This window comes from Coenobita brevimanus, chromosome 66 (genome assembly GCF_032717465.1).
Source record: "Coenobita brevimanus isolate Jiangsu-jjx chromosome 66, ASM3271746v2, whole genome shotgun sequence".
Taxonomy (NCBI): Eukaryota; Metazoa; Arthropoda; class Malacostraca; order Decapoda; family Coenobitidae; genus Coenobita; species Coenobita brevimanus.
Genome location: NC_137019.1, coordinates 917,899 through 934,111, shown reverse-complemented (window position 1 = coordinate 934,111; position 16,213 = coordinate 917,899). Strand labels below are relative to the sequence as shown.

Genomic DNA, 16,213 nt, shown 5'->3' with positions numbered 1-16,213 from the left:
GATGCGGAAAAGTACTGAGAAAGACATAGACGAGAAGTAGACATGACGTGAACTGAGAAGGTAAAAGGAGTGGGTGTGTCTGCGTCTGGTGATGATATCCTTCATCATACTAAGTGTACCCTGTAGCTTATGGGGTTATTCTAGGGAAAGCCAGGATAGTTGTCACAATGGAATTTCATGCAGTGGCTCACACATCAGATAATCAGTACAGCATCTACGTTTTACTGAAGTAATTCGCAAAATTCCTCGAAGACCTATTGAACGTTTCTCACACAGACGTAGGTGCTAACTAGTTTTGAACCCATGTTTAGTTAAACCATGATTTAATGCCGTTCTAGTCCTACTTCTCGAGTTTTCCTCAGGATCTGTTCGCGCGGTTAGTTTTACCTAGGGAGCTAATGCTGGTTGCACTGTACAGCCTTTGTGGCTTTTTGTTTGGACTAAGTTAAAACGGGTTTGAACTTTTTACGGATTATAACTGAAATCCCCATATCAACGACCACTTTCCGAGGTTTAGACAACGTTTGTGGAATATCCATTGATACACATCCTGAACATTCGACATGACCCCTTCCTCTCTCACTCTCTCTCTCTCTCTCTGTATATATATATATATATATATATATATATATATATATATATATATATATATATATATATATATATATATATATATAATATCAGCTGAGGTTAATTTTAAGCAAAATAATATACTTTGAAACGTTGGAGATCTCAGAAACTACGAAGCTAGCAACCTTGCTGACCCACTTGGTTCACCTATTAATTTCCTCACCTCAGTATGGTGGAATGGACTCGCCCAATATAAATAATAATTATATCCACAGGTGTACTCACTGCACATCAGTCTGCTCAGGGAAGGAAGCTACTGTAATGACTAAGATTTGGATATTTGCTTACAGAATACTTCTTTAAACAGCTACGTCATATAGTGATCTCCAAAGTTTGGCACACGTCTCGTGGTATCTGAACGTTGTAGTTATGGCTTAGATTGCCAAAATTTCCACAGGAATGTAAGAAGGTCTGCACACAGCTACAGTACACTGACATGCTTCTGTGCAAACTGCTATGATAACTAACGAACATGCAGTAACAAAGGACCTCAAACTTTGCGCGTATATATGGTTTAAACTTTGACCCCATAAACTCCTTTACAATGCCAAAAACAATAATAATAAATAATAATACATGGTGTCTTGAGCTATTAGCACAAGGAAAAAAATGTGGAAAGTTTGAAGTGAATTGGTGACGAAATAAAGGCATGGCGCCAAGTTGAAAAAGCGTTTGGAAGAAGGAAACGGAGGATATACAGTAGCTATCCACATTTGGTGTGTTGACCTAATCATAACGATTTTACACACACACACACACACACACACACACACACACACACACACACACACACACACACTCAGATGTAAAACAAAAACCATCCAGGAATAACAATGAAAAAAAAAAAAAATCGTTCGTTCATCGCACACCTGCGTTTTAGATTAAAGGCAAACAAGGTCAGTTTAGGTCAGGTGAGGGTCATTCAGGGAAATACAGGTCCATTAACCCTTTGTCAACGATAATGGCTTTTATAATTTATATTACTTCCAGACAGGCTTATTTACATTAGGGGACACTTTTTTAACTGGAGAGGTTTTATATATATCCCGACTCTAGGCAAAGGCTTTAGGGCCTATTTCTCGGGGGCAGTGACCTATCCCAAGGCCCAGTAGTCCTCCTACACCTCCACATGTCACCACTTAGGCGCTAACACCCACCACCCATATTGCATACATGCTAGGGTTGTCTCATACAGGACTGGTGTATTGGTATTAACGGGGGTATTTTTACGACATATCGGCGGGTCATCTGGTAGATCAGGAAAGTCTGCTTTTTAGGAAATTCAAATCCTGAAACTGTTCCCTGCCCCAGCCGGGATTCGATCCTGGCTCCATTAGGACCGCAGGCCGCCTCTCTACCGATTCAGCCATATACCGGTATATAGCCTATAACATTCAAAAAAACATCTTCACTATTAAACATCCTTCCTAAATTGAACAAAAACGTCTTGTGATAGTAAAAAGAAACTACACAGATAAAGACATTTTTGTAGTGAAAGGGTTAAGGGTAGGTCTGGTTCTTTAAGTTCTATTAAATATATTTCTTGTTCCTTACGGTCCTTCACATCCGCTCTTGCTTACATATCAATTCAGGTTCATTCAAGACAAATTTGGACCATTGAGGTTCGTCACTGTCATTTCTGGTCTAATTAGTCCCATCACATTTACTCCTGTCCAAGTTAAACAGGACACTTTCCGGTCAGTTTAAAGTAATTCAGGTTCATTTAAGCCCCGTGAAGTCGAATTTGACCCATTCGTGTCACTCACTGCCATTAAGGGTTTATGTCAGGTCAGGTCTATTCAGGGATTTCACATTCAACAGGGCCTAATCACTTCAACTTGTGTCACATTCAGTTAGCTCAGTTCTGATCTACTCTAGTCTTCCTAAGTAATTTCAGACATGTTCTAACCGAGGTGGACCAGTTCAGGACCATTTCAATTAATTTAAGCCCATTCAGGCCAATTCAGATCCATCAGGTCGATTTACGTTACTAACAGATTCCTTCAGCTCAAGTCTGTGATGGCTTGTGTCAAAAAACAGTTCCGTAAAGGGTTCTGAAGATATGAAGGTTCGGGGCAGTCACACCCTTTCAGGTTCCTGTAAGTTTATCAGAACGATTCAGGTCAATAAATATCGCTTCAGGTCATGACTATGATGACGTGTCAAAAATCAGCCCTATCGCTGCAATGGCTTTTCAGACATGAATTCATCTATCAGGAGGGGGTGGTGCGGGCAGACACGAGTGGATGGGATGAGTTGGGATGGTGGTGTATGGTGGGTCACTCATGGCTCAGCACAAACTCTGAATAAGGGCCTTATAAACCACATGATAGTCGAGAAAGTTACAGTATATGGATAATCACATCAGTCACTATTATGGCAGGCCCTGTTTGTCGCCATTTCAGAGAAAAAGTTGGCTAGGTAAGGTAAACAGACCGGAGTGGGTAGGATAAATGTGACAGTGATGGGTAGTGGTCCTGAGGAGGAGTACACGCTGTCGATATGAGTGCTGTGAGTAGGGTAGAAAGGTATAGGTCAAAGCTGAGGGAAGCAATTAATTGATGTGGTGGCCAGAAGGGAGTGCGTGGGATGAGCTAAGACGATGGTCGGAAGTCTGGACGGGACCGTAAAGACCCTGTGGTATGGATGTTGTATGAGGGGAGGTTCTGGCGGTGGGAAGGTTTAAGTACAAAAATGTGGAGAGGAGTGAGGGGAGATGGGGAAGGGTTGGGATCGTGGTGTATGATGTGGGAGGGACGAATAATGCACTCAGCACGGAATGCAAGGCTTCGTAATACCTCTTCCTTAACTATTTACTTTGAATATTGGGCTACACCTTAACATTAACTTGTATGATATTTTCATTTCCTTATTATCGACATGGTTTACATCAATAACATACACTAATACATGCAAGTGCTATGTGCAGGATAAATCGATAAGCAAGCGGTATTAAGAAATCACCAGGGCTATCTAGGATATGACCTTTAGTGAAGATGGCCGAAGAAAAGAGTTAGCATGCACGGCATTCACATAGCTACCCGGAGTCTCACAACGTAGGAAATATTAGTAAGCTCTTCAGCCCCTTGATATGTTTTATCAGTCCTGCGAAGCAAGATGTATCATTTTCGGCACCTCGCCCTATACCACAGCACGAGATTCAGCCTCCCTCTGTGTGTGTGTGTGTGTGTGTGTGTGTGTGTGTGTGTGTGTGTGTGTGTGTGTGTGTGTGTGTGTGTGTGTGTGTTAACTCCTCCTAGGCTATTTGATGAATCTAAATGAAACTTCCAGGTGAGTTCGTCTGGTTACTCCAAAGGACTTCCACTAACACAATTTCCGTTATTATTCTTAGGGGGGTCACCAATTTTAAAGATCTCAGAAATAATGAAAGGAGGGCGGATATAGCTCTGTTGTCTTAATACGTGTCGCACAATGGACATGCACCCGTAGTAAGATAACTGGGGAGCGCGACCCCCAATGACTCCTGTGGGGATGGGTCAGCTCCTCTCCCCCTTCCCTCTCCCCCCAAAAAATAGATCAGAAATAAAGGAAAATGAGCACATAGATTTCAACGAGACTTCTCAGGTCATTTTGTCTAATTTCTTAATAACGTCTCCGCTACATAAAATATTTCACCATTATTTTTAGGGAGTCGGCCATCCTCCAACACTTGTGATGGAAATGAAACAGGGGAAGAAGGGGGGGTATCGCTTTGATATCTTGGTGCATATTATAGAACGGGCTCCCGTCCGCTAACTTCTACTACTACTGCTACTACTACTACTACTGCTGCTGCTACTGTTTTGTAATTCTTTCAAATCGGCATGCATATCGCAGGACTAGGTATGCAGTTTCCATGTCTCTCTGAATGTACAGGAACAAACTGCACATCTTCATTGATTCTTGTTACTTGCGGACGATCCTATTCAACTTGGGGCACAGCTTTGGTGATGAAGAGGTAAATAAAGGCTATATCTAACCTCCCCTGTTTGAAAAATCTCTCCAAGGCTGAATAAAATGGCCAACAAGCTAATACAACGAGCATACAATATGAATATATCACAGATGAAGACAAAATGCATGCCATACATAACGTGCCTCACAAAAAACGGAACACAAAAAAGCAAGAAAATGGTGAAATGAGAATTCTTACCAAAAACGAGAAGAATAACGCAACAAGAAACAAAACGTGCCAAAAAAATATACATTTGTGTGTGTGTGTGTGTGTGTGTGTGTGAGAGAGAGAGAGAGAGAGAGAGAGAGAGAGAGAGAGAGAGAGAGAGAGAGAGAGGTCCACACAGTCATCCGAATTCCACCTCTCCACCAGCCCCAGCTGATGCATACGTTGGCGTCAAGCAGCTATGTCAGTATCAGACAGGTGGGTGGGTGTGAGGAAAAAAGTGGGTGTAAGGGGTTGGGTGGGGGAGGACAAAAAGTAAGTGTAAGGGAGCAAGTGGGCTTGGAGAAAAAGTGGGTGTAATGGAGAAGGTGGGTGAGGAGAAAAAGTGGGTGTAAAGGATGGGCAGACGGTGTAACATGTAGTAGTCCTAGGTGTGCAGGTGGGTGTAGGATGAGTAGGTGGGTGTGGGGCGAGTTAGTTGGAGTTGGGTGAGTAGGTGGGATTGGGGTACGTGGGTGGGAGTGGGGTGAGTCAGTGGGTGTTGGGTAGGCAGGAGGGCGTGAGGTGAGTGGGTGTGGAGTAAGCAGGTGCGTGGGAGGATGTGACTGTTAGGGGGTAGGTGGCCAGGGAGAAAAAGTGAGTGTAAAGGAGTAGGTGGGCGAAGAGAAAAAGCGGGTGTAAAAAGTAGGTGGGTGGGAAAAAAGTGGGTGTAAGGAATAGGTGAGTGTGGGGTGAGCAGGTGGATGTAGGGTGAGGAGGAGGATATAAGCAGGGTTGATGGGCGAGAAAACATAGGTGTGGATGGTAGGTGAGTGTAACTGTGAGGTGGATAGATGGGTGAGAGATGGACAGGTGGGTATGACGGGAGATAGGTGGGTGTGAGATATGACTAATTCATTTTGACAACTGTCTGACGGAACGTAGCCATCTATGACGTCAAGGCAGGTATGAAGCGGGAACCCTAATGGACACGTCAGAAGAGCAGCCTACCGCAAACATGGACAGATTTTCACCAATAAGTCCTTTTCTTCGCACTTGTAAACTACCTATGCTCCACGTGGACGATGATGGTGATTACCCTATCTGCACGAGGACGTTTATATACTTCACTTTTTCCATCTGACGATTTCACTTAGCTTCGGTTAGTTGAAATGGATATCACAGCCTCCATTTACTTTATCAGTACATGAAGTCTCCCCTATAATGTAGCTACTAAACTGCATTTCGATAAGCAGATATTAATGAATATCGTCGTCGGGTTATAAGAAGTTTCAAGGTAGGGAGAAGTTGCTTGAGCTACTTGATTTTTAGGCGAGCATCGCATGCCTGCGGCCACATCAGATGAACACTTAGTTACGTGGGTCCACAATTCTGAGACTTGACTACATGATCTGTAGGTAATAACTCTAACTGGAAACTACTGCAACCGTGCTGAACTATGCAGCTGAAGCCTTGCATACCGCCACATGTGTTTGGTTGCCTGTGTTTAAATGCCTGTGCAGTGTTGCCACTTTACGGCATATAAATCCGTAAAGTATCAACGTATATGATAAGGAAACGCCGACGCAAAGCGTCACTCACTATGCCTTCGCCAAGCTTTCCATACGGACTCGTCATGCAACCACCATGACAGGGTTCATTGTGGGTTGAAATGAGGCTAGAAATAAAGTAAGTCGACCCCATATGACCCTGACCTTTGACTCTTGGCCTTTCATACTGTATCACTGACTTCGAAAACCGTCGATGGGTTCAGGATACATTGCGCCCACACCCGATGGCCTTGACCTTTGACCACTGACCTTGCTGACCTAATCAGTTCATCGCCCCTTCATACTGTATCACTGACTAAAGTTTGGCTGAAATCCATTAAGGGGTTCAGGAGATATAGCGCCCACACCCATATAACCTTGATCTTTGACTCCTTGACCTTGCTGACTTAATCAGTTCATTGTCCCTTTATATCACTGAAAAATATTTGGTCGAAATCCGTTGAGTCCAGGAGATATCGCATCCACGCGGATAAACTAAGTCGACTCCATATGACCTTGACCTTTGACCCCTTGACTTTGCTGACCTAATCAGTTCATCACCCCTTCATATTGGACAAAAGCTTGGTCGAAATCCGTCGAGAGGTTCAGCTATCGTGCCCACAATTGTGTTACGGACGCATGCCCACAAAGATAAACAATGTCGACCCAATATGACCTTGTTTTGACTCGTTGACCTAGCTGACCTAATCAGTTCATCACCTCCATACTGCAACACTGACGAAAGTTTGGTGGAAATCTGTCGATGGATTATGACCTTGACCTTTGACCCCGTGACTTTGCTGACCTACAGATCATCGTCCCTTCATACTGTATCACTGACAAAAGTTTGGTCGAAATCCGTCAATGGGTTCAGAGATATCATGCCCACAAGGATAAACTAAGTCGACCCCATACTACTTTGACCTTTGACCCTTGACCTAGCTGACCTACTCAGTTCATCATCTCCTACTGCATCACTGGCAAAAACATGGTGGAAATCTGTCAATAGGTTCAGTAGATTTCGTGCCCAGAAAAGAGTTAAGGACGCATGCACCCAAGAATGCACGGACGGACAGACTTATCACTTACTGCCTCCTCCACCATAGGTGGACGGAAGCATATGAGTATTTACAACGCATATGTTTTCAAACTGATTACATTACTGATGTTTATTTTACAATGTTTTACTTTTTCATTTTAAAATATATTTTATCATCATCATCATCATCATCATCATCTAATCCTGTGTTGCCCCATGAAATGCGTTGGAGCCCGGGGCTAAGCAAGTTGGTCCTGACATCTGAGTGACCAGTCTCAACTCATCCCTGAGTGGCATTACGTGAGCAACAAACCCCAACCACCCCTTGGATATAAACTTGCCAAGGCTCAATCCGATTGGAGCGCCTTAATTACCCACTTAACCACCAGGCGCCATAATTTGGTTATATGGTTACCGCCCAGAGTAGTAAATGGTTTCCTGGTGTACTGGAAAACATTTGGCTTGTCACTCAGTGTAGGGTCACCCGTAGACAGAAGGAAGAGGAAATATTGAAGGAAAGAAAGACAGATCAGGAGGAATAGAGAGAAGGAAGGAAGAGAGGAAAGGGCAGGCACCCGAGAGCAGCACTACATCGAGCGAGTGGATGGTGAACGTCCCCATCTACCATCTATTATAATAAAAAAATACACGCAGACACCATAACGCTCTTGAGAAACGTTTCTTCCGTCTGAAACGGATACGCCAGAGAAGAGGTCATTTACGTGGTTTCCAGCGGCGTTGTTGTAGCCCTAGACTTATCTTGAACCCAGTGAACTGTAGGATGAAAGCTGCACTTTTCCTGCTTTCCACCATGCTCTTTTCAGGGAGGGAGCGGGAGGATTTTTATACGAACGACACCAAGAAGAAATAACAACAAGGCAGCAGGAAAATAAACATCACAACTGTTGCTAAATTTGCTCTCAAAAGATGATGGAATATCGTTTAACACACACACACACACACACACACACACACACACTGTTGCGAGTGCCCTGAAACTTCTAGAGTATCACCAAAGTATCGATAAAATCACTAGAACTACACTTACCATCGGCCATCAAAACTGTTTGACAGGCATGAATATCTTTAATCTCATGCCAAATTCACTTACGAGTACGTGGCAATTGACCATAAGTGCGACGATAAGAAAGGTTCAATAACTGTCATTCCCATTACTGCTCTTTTTCACTTGCCCTCTCGCCCCTCTGACCCTTGTCTAATAAGAACATGGATAATTCCCGTCAACTTCATGCAGCGCTACAAAAGTCCCTTTATTTTTTCTTGGTGTATCATACAAGCTGCTGTTGTTACAAAAATGAATTTATATGCTATCGACAGGAGTAATCACGTGGCCCTAGGAAAAAAAAAAAAAAAAAAACACCTTGGTCTTTGGCTCTGGTACATGATTAAAACTGCCTCTGTAACTAAAATGCATTAAAACCCTAAAGATTTATTCCATTCTCACGCTTAAAAGTCTCATACGGTGCTCTTGCGACTCGGCTACAGGAAATACAGTCTGGTTTTTCGTTCCGGGAAAGGGTATTAAACAAAAGCTGCTGCTGTAACTATAATGAATTGATCACATTCATTTACACACAAGTTGACAAAAAAAAAAAGTACCTAAAAATTAAACAATCCCTGAGGAGCTCTAGCGACGAGTACAGACAACAAGACGCTGATTACGATATTTCCTAACCTGTCCCTTTGTGGTTTGTTCGGCATATTCCACCTCAGTATCCTCTCGCATGTTGATTTGAAACGATAACAATAACATGCAAGAGAATGCTAAGGCGTGATAAACAACATAAACTGCGAAGGAAGTTGTGCTCTGAAGCCTTGTATGCCACTCAGAAAACGCCCCATATTCTTACACTGACAGATTATAAACTAGATTATCTGGATTATAAACAGAACATCATATGACTGGTTCAAGTTCTGGGCCTTCCCTTTGTTCATTGTTGTCTAAGTTGTCTGGCGCTGACACTGTAACCATAACGTGTCCTGGTGAAACTAGGTTTTCCCGTCTTTATACTGACCTACACAATCAGGCAAAATGAGTCAGATTATTGGCCGTATTTTAAGTAATTTAGGAGGCATCGTAGCACCTCCTCTCCAGCTACTTTATTTTGCATATTACACATTAACAACCTTCTGTGTGTTACTGATACCGACAATCTGCATCACTAACATTATGAGGATACTGAGGCGCAATATTCAGACTAAATCACAAAGAAAGAGGTATTAAGAACTCCAAAGCCGCTTACTATTCTAACCTAACCTAACCTAACCTAAACCTATGCAATAGCTACAACCTTGTCCGATTCTGCTTTCAGTGTAACAAACCCGACAAGAAGTAAAATGCCAAGAAACTCACCGGGATCACGCGTACAGGACGAGTATTGACGGAACTGGCAAGAACAAACATACAGCAATATTTCTCTGAAGTCTGTAGTAATCGAAAGTCCCGCGCAGTGCTCTGGTGGTGTGGGGGCTTACTCAGGAAACGGCAGGCAGGGCGCATGAGAACTGGGAAACGTACCAAGATCACGTGTGCATGACGGGTGTAGCTGCAACTGGCAAGAATGTATGCACTGCCATGTTCCGCTCAATTGTAGTATTTATGTAGCGAGCAACTTCACCGCTCATAAAGTAACGCGGATGAGTACAAGGGAGCTAAGAAACGTACTGATATTTTGTCTACATGACCACAATTCACTATACGCAGACGAAGATTTTCCTTTGTTGTATATTTCCCACAGCTCAAAGGCTGATAAAGACAATATTATAGTGCAGCTCTACGCCCTTTCAATGTTTATACATATATATTTTTTTAATGACTAGCACCATATCCTAGTGTAAATCTCTTACTATGGCTCTGCATTCACAATGGGGGATGGTAATTTTACGCCTAGTTAAAGTGAACTGAGAATAGTACAGATGGAATTGACCAGAACATTCGAGCAGCCGCGACCCTGTCATAGCAAGCTGCACGGACGAGGACAAAGCGACGAGGGGTGTTCAGGTAGCTATCACGTATCCACACTGGTACCAAACCCGTACGCTATAGCCAGAAATAAGATGAAAAAAATATGCAGTCACGTTTCTCCCATTCAATATCCTTCCTTCAAACATAGAGGTTGTTCGTGATACTTGTCATAAAATTCATATTCTTAATTTGTATAAATAGGAGAGAAAATGCCACTTCGTAACTCGGCCGAACGTTTGTAGGACGGAGTGACGGTGCGGGTGGAGGCAGGATACGATGCAACCACTCAGTGAGCTCTGTGACGTGAGGCAAGGACAACGGTAGGTGACTGCCTTGCTCCAGTTGTTAGAAAAATGTGAACAAACGCCTGCTAGTCTCAGCTTTTATGGAATTCACGCTATTCGGCTATTTTCATTTATGAACGTGTATTGTATTAACTTCTTATTGTGTATTTTATTACCCGATATGCAGTTAGTGTGAATTTACTTGCCATACGTGTGTTCATATCAAACGGTGCGACGATGTAATCACCTTGACGGAGTCCCTCTTTAAGTGCTTGATTTATTAATAACTGCGTGGGAAGGACGACCGTGACGCAAGTAGGGACTGCAGTTTCTGATGCAAGATATACTGAGAGTGAACACCAAGTACACAGAGGCTATAGGTTGCAGGGCTGGACTAACCCCTTCCATTCGGTAACGTCTTTAATATTCTTTCTGCCACCATGTGACTTTCTTCAGCTTACGGGTGACATATGGTATTCACGGGATGAACGAAGAGTATTTTAAACTTCACCGAGTAAGCACAGAAACCGACCAGTGTTAAGAAGATAACAGCGCACAATAGGTCACTTGTGAAGAGGTTACTATATTGCTGGTGTGGGTGGAGTGTCTAGTAGGGGAAAGAGATTATGGCTTATGACACTCTTATTTAAGATTTAGAACCGAAAGTGAACACTGAATTTATGTGATTTTTTTTTTTTTTTCAAGAAGAACCAAGGGTTAAAAGCCAGTAAAGTTGTCCATTCTAAGAAGGGCAAAAGAAAGCCAGATATGAAGATCGCTCATTTCGAGGTGGTGTGTTGTGGTGTGGTATAATGTAGTGATAATGTGTGATTCAGTGAAGGGTGGTGAGCAAGGGGTGAGGTGAGGTGGTGTGGTGTGGTGTGATACAGTAAGGGTGTTGTTGATAGAGTGTGACGGTTAGTGGTGAGGTGTAGTGAGATGATGCAGAGAGAGAGAGAGGGTGTAAGGTGAGGGGTGAGCGGTAAGACCCAGATGGATTGTGTGTGTGTGTGTGTGTGTGGCGTGATGTACACTAGTGTGAATGGGTATGTGGCCTGGAGGTGTGAGGGTAAATGGTGGAGGTGCGAGGGTAATGGTGAACACTAGGGACTGTGGTGAGGTGAGGTGTTGTTGTGGTTTGGTGTGCCGGTGTGAGTGGTGTGGTGGTACTTGGTGAGGTGTGGGAGGGTAAGCGGAGAGGTGGTGTGGGAGTGTGGTGTAATGGTGTGGTCGTGCAAGTCAGTGGTGAGGTTGTGTAGAAGTGTTTTTGTGATGGTGTGGTGGTAGTGGTGTGGGGATGTGGGAAGATGATGTGAGGGTGAGTGGTGAGGTTGTGTAGTAGTGTAAGGGTGGTGTGATGGTGTGGGGGTGAGCAGTGAGTGAGCCAGTAAGAGCCAAGAGGGGAAGGAATGTGGAGTGTTATGATCTGGCTCTCACTTGTTGCAATTACCTTTAATATCAGCCTGACTCCTCACTTCACAACTTCCACAAATATTATACCACTATTATTATTATTATTATTTATGGATAGAAATTTAAACTTCACTAACTGGAGATGACAGGACGAAATGGTAGAAGGAACTGTACTAATGTTACTCCTCTATAATGACGTCTGCTATTTCGTTCTTGCCACCACTAGAGAAATTTATTCGGTTTTGGGGATACCTAGTACTAAGGCAGTTGAATTACAGCTTTCATTAACCTCTTCTTTACTACGCTGCTGTCCTAAACTAATGATCTGGTGATGAAGAGTAAATATAAATGATGTTTTCGGGATGAAGGACTTACAAAAAACCCTCATCTTTTAAGATAATGTGATGTGCCGTCATTGTAAGTTCTAGAAGACTTACCTCCTTTGCCTGTACACCATCGCACTATAAAACGTAAACAAACAGCGAAATTAGGAGCAGAATCAAGGAGAGGCAATGCGCCGAATCGGGAGGGAAGGCCATGTGCAGAAGATGGTGTTGCCGTCTTGGTGGTCGTCAAAATAGTCGTGCGGGAATGTTCGTCTATGGTACATAATTTTCCCCTTAAACATGTTTACGAAGAAGTCGGCGAGATTCGGCTATTAAAAACATCAGCAATATCATTTTTTTGTTAGCATGTCGGCATATACAGACTGCCACTGCCAGGAATATAAAAAATTCTCTACCTGACAGCTGACGAACGCGCCTTGTATCGCACACCTAGCAACGTATACACCGGATACACGATAACCCACCAGCAATCTACACTTGGGACGGATGTCTTAGTCTATAGATAAAAAAACAGCCGCAGCCCCAGTATACACACAACACATACCGCGTCAGAGGGTATAACCGAGTTGCTCTACTCCTCGATTTTCCATTTGTTTTCGTACGCTTCCAGATATTGTTGAACCTCGCCTGCATCACGTGAGGGTAATTATTTCGGACACTTGCTGATGCTGCCTGAGCTACTTGGCTGCACTTAAGCTGAACGTAATTTCTCCATTTCTCTTCAGTGAATATGTATTTCCTCACTATTCATACGCGAACTCAAACAACCTTAATATTCGCCCAGTTCGTTTCATTACTGTGCAAGTGTGCAACGTACTACAGCAAGTCACGTTACATATTTCATCACGTAACAAGTATGACGCACTGGCAATTGCATCAGTCATCTTGTCTGTTGGTGTATCATCACACATCAAAGGTCGGCAATCCACATATTCCGCGAAATCCTTCATTTTCATCAAATTATCAACTACAAAGCCGCATGACCAGATCCCCATGTTTGCAAATAATACCGTTGCACTGTGGCTCCCGTACGAAACATTAACAGTCGTATCGTTCATGGCCAACTGTGCACCCTGTTATCATCTGGCTACGGTGCAAGCGGCTGAAAATACAAGTGGGGTTAACCTAATGCCATAGTGGTGAGAGATGGTGCAATGGTGGGGATTCCGGCCGTGGTATTATCGGGGAACTCGTTGACTGTGTAGGGTGGGAGGGAGGGAGGGAGGGCGCGTAATGTTGCGTGACCTAAAATGAAAGTGAAAGATAGAAATCTAGAGGAGGGGAATACGCTATGGAAAAATGTAACGCATTTTTACTACTACCGCTACTACTACTACTGTTACTGTAACGACTACTACAACTAAGTGCATTTTTACTACTACTACCGGTTCTACCACTACTACTACTACTACTCGCATTTTTGTTACTACTACTACTCGCATTTTTACTACTACTACTACTAATCGTATTTTTACTACTACTACTACTATACTACTGCTACTACTACAACTATACTACTACGTGTTCTTCGTTCTCACTAGCTTTTTATTTGTTTATATTATCTGAGGGTACATATATTTTTTACTGTATAATATTTGGCTTTGATTAAGTTTTCCTGGCGAATCACTTGTCCTAAATTCTTCATAACACTATACCTGTATACTAATGCTAAGGGTATGGTTGTAGTTGTAGTGTTGTTGTTTTTGTTGAGTGGTAGTTGTAGTGACTGTGGCTAGTCGAATGTTGTTCTCAATCGCTGTTGTCCTGTGGTGCAGTGCCGCGTGTGGTATGATCTTTTCTAAGTCTTCCCTCCTCTTCGCTCAGGCATCTCGCGAACCACACACACCCCACCACTTCCGCACGAAACACAAAATACAGAAATAAAAATACGAACCCTTCCGTATGTAAACACCCTTCTTGTCGCTCGTCTCAGTTAACCCACACTACGTAATTTAAGTTAGTCGCACTTTTCTCGCTATTTCACCAGTATCTTCAATCGTTTTTACAATTAATATAACCCATGCGTGTAAAATCAGTCCGAATTAATACCAACTGATGTCCAAAACGTTACCGACAAGATATTTTACTGTAGGCAGGTTAGGCGGGAGGAGCCAAAGGAAGATTATTTAAGCAGCACTCCCAACCCAAGCGCCACCTACAGGGCAACTGCTCAGTGTCTGAGATCGCCCCTTCACCACGTAAGTTGCCACACCTTGATTTTTTAAATAGAGCGTTCGTGGTACACTTTTTTTTTTTCCCTTTTGATGTTTTTCTTGATATCGTTTTCGTGGTATGGTTTTTTTTTTTTTCCATTTCCTTTGGGCTTTTAGTGTTCGTGATACAGGGTTCACCTTTCGTGATATATGCATGCGGTACATGTCATTACCTTTGCGCATTTCCTTTCCAAATTGGGGTCCCGTGGCACGCTGTTATTTCTCTATCCCTTCGTGATTTTTTTACACTGCGTTCTCTTTTTCACAGTTCTTGTATTGCTATTTTGCAGTTCATTTTGTTATCATTTGTGACCTCTTGTACACCAGTGTTATATATTCGTGTTATTTGCTTATTTTGTTTGTTACATTGTCTTACACTATAATCTGTTTCCATTTCTGACTTCTTGTGCACTGGTATTTCTTTGCTCTTTTAGTCTTCATTCTGTCCCCCCTTTTTTTGTGTGTGATTTTGTGCTCCTGTGTTATATTTTCTCGCCTATACTAAATGTGACAAATGAAATTACATGACCTTCTGAATCTGACCTATCTCTCCATATTCTGGTTTTCATACATTTTTCTTCTTCCATCTCTGTCCTTCTTTATCCTCAATGTTTATTCACCTGTATCCTCCATCTTCACCTACATATTTATTTACTACATCTACTGTATGTCAATATCTAAATCATTACTATTTCAATGTCTTCCTTTAATTTAATATACCTCCATAATTATTTCTCCCACTGTCTCGCTTTACACGCCATTTTCTCTATTACTTAGTTCTTTCATTTGTTCCCATTATTTCTACCCATTGTTTTTCCCCGCTCCCATTTTTCTCCTAGTTTCTTTATATCATCTTACTAGTGTCATCTTGGATCCCATTAATTTCTTAGTTTTTGCCAAGATCTTATCTTCTTATATTTTCCTTCCAACTTATTTCACTTTTTCTGCCCAAGTAGTCTTTGTTCTTTCCTGTTCTACTTGCTCATGTTTCCATCAAATTCCCTCCCCCCTCCATTTCCCCCGTCCCTTCATTCCCCTTTCTTCCCCTCTTCCCCATCCTCCCCTTCCTATCGTCTACATTCTTTTTTCTTGTCTACTACTTCCCCCTCCCCTTCTCGTGTACCCTCTCCCCCTTCCCTTTTCTTGTCTACCACCTCTCTGTCTCCCCTTTGCTCCACTCCTCTCTCCCACCCCTTCTTTACTCCCTTACCTTCTCCCTTCCCATTTTCTTGTCTCCTTTCTCTCTTCGACCTCTTCCCCCTCCTCCTCTCCCTCTCTCCCCTACCCCTTCCTCTTCCCTTGTCTACCCCCTTCCCTTCCCATTCTCCCCTCCATCCCTTCCTCTTCCTACGTCAGCCGTCTCCCCTTCTCAGTCTCTCCTCTATCCCTCCCCTCCTCCATCTCCTCTTTAACCATTCCCTTTCCCTTCCCTTTCCTCTAGTCTTCTCATCTCCCCCTTCCCTTCTCCTTCCCTTCTCTCCCTCTCCTATGCCCCCTCCTCCTCCCCTTCCCTTCTGTAACCCCTCCCCTTTCCCCATTTCCCCTCTCTTCTTTTGCCCATCCCTCTTCTTCTCTCCATGTCACATCTATCGCTTCTATCCCTCCTCTGTGCAAATCCTTCATTCCCTTTCACACCCTGTCCCATACATCTC

The 16,213-nt window shown here is 43.1% G+C and overlaps 2 protein-coding genes across 4 annotated transcripts in view; one reads left to right on the top strand and one right to left on the bottom strand.

Annotated features, from left to right (window-relative positions):
• LOC145405221 (uncharacterized) overlaps positions 1–14,518 on the bottom strand; it is a 211,249-nt gene extending 196,731 nt beyond the window's left edge. The window contains exon 1 of one of the 2 annotated variants that reach the window (XM_080276641.1): positions 14,493–14,518. The gene's annotated coding sequence lies outside the window, so the exon portion shown is untranslated. Of the gene's footprint in view, positions 1–14,242; positions 14,451–14,492 lie in introns of those variants that run through there. The other variant, XM_080276640.1, reaches the window with a different exon arrangement.
• Positions 10,613–16,213, top strand: part of LOC145405224 (uncharacterized) — a 40,998-nt gene continuing 35,397 nt past the window's right edge. Inside the window, exon 1 of one of the 2 annotated variants that reach the window (XM_080276645.1) lies at positions 10,613–10,624. The gene's annotated coding sequence lies outside the window, so the exon portion shown is untranslated. Of the gene's footprint in view, positions 10,625–14,449; positions 14,547–16,213 lie in introns of those variants that run through there. The other variant, XM_080276644.1, reaches the window with a different exon arrangement.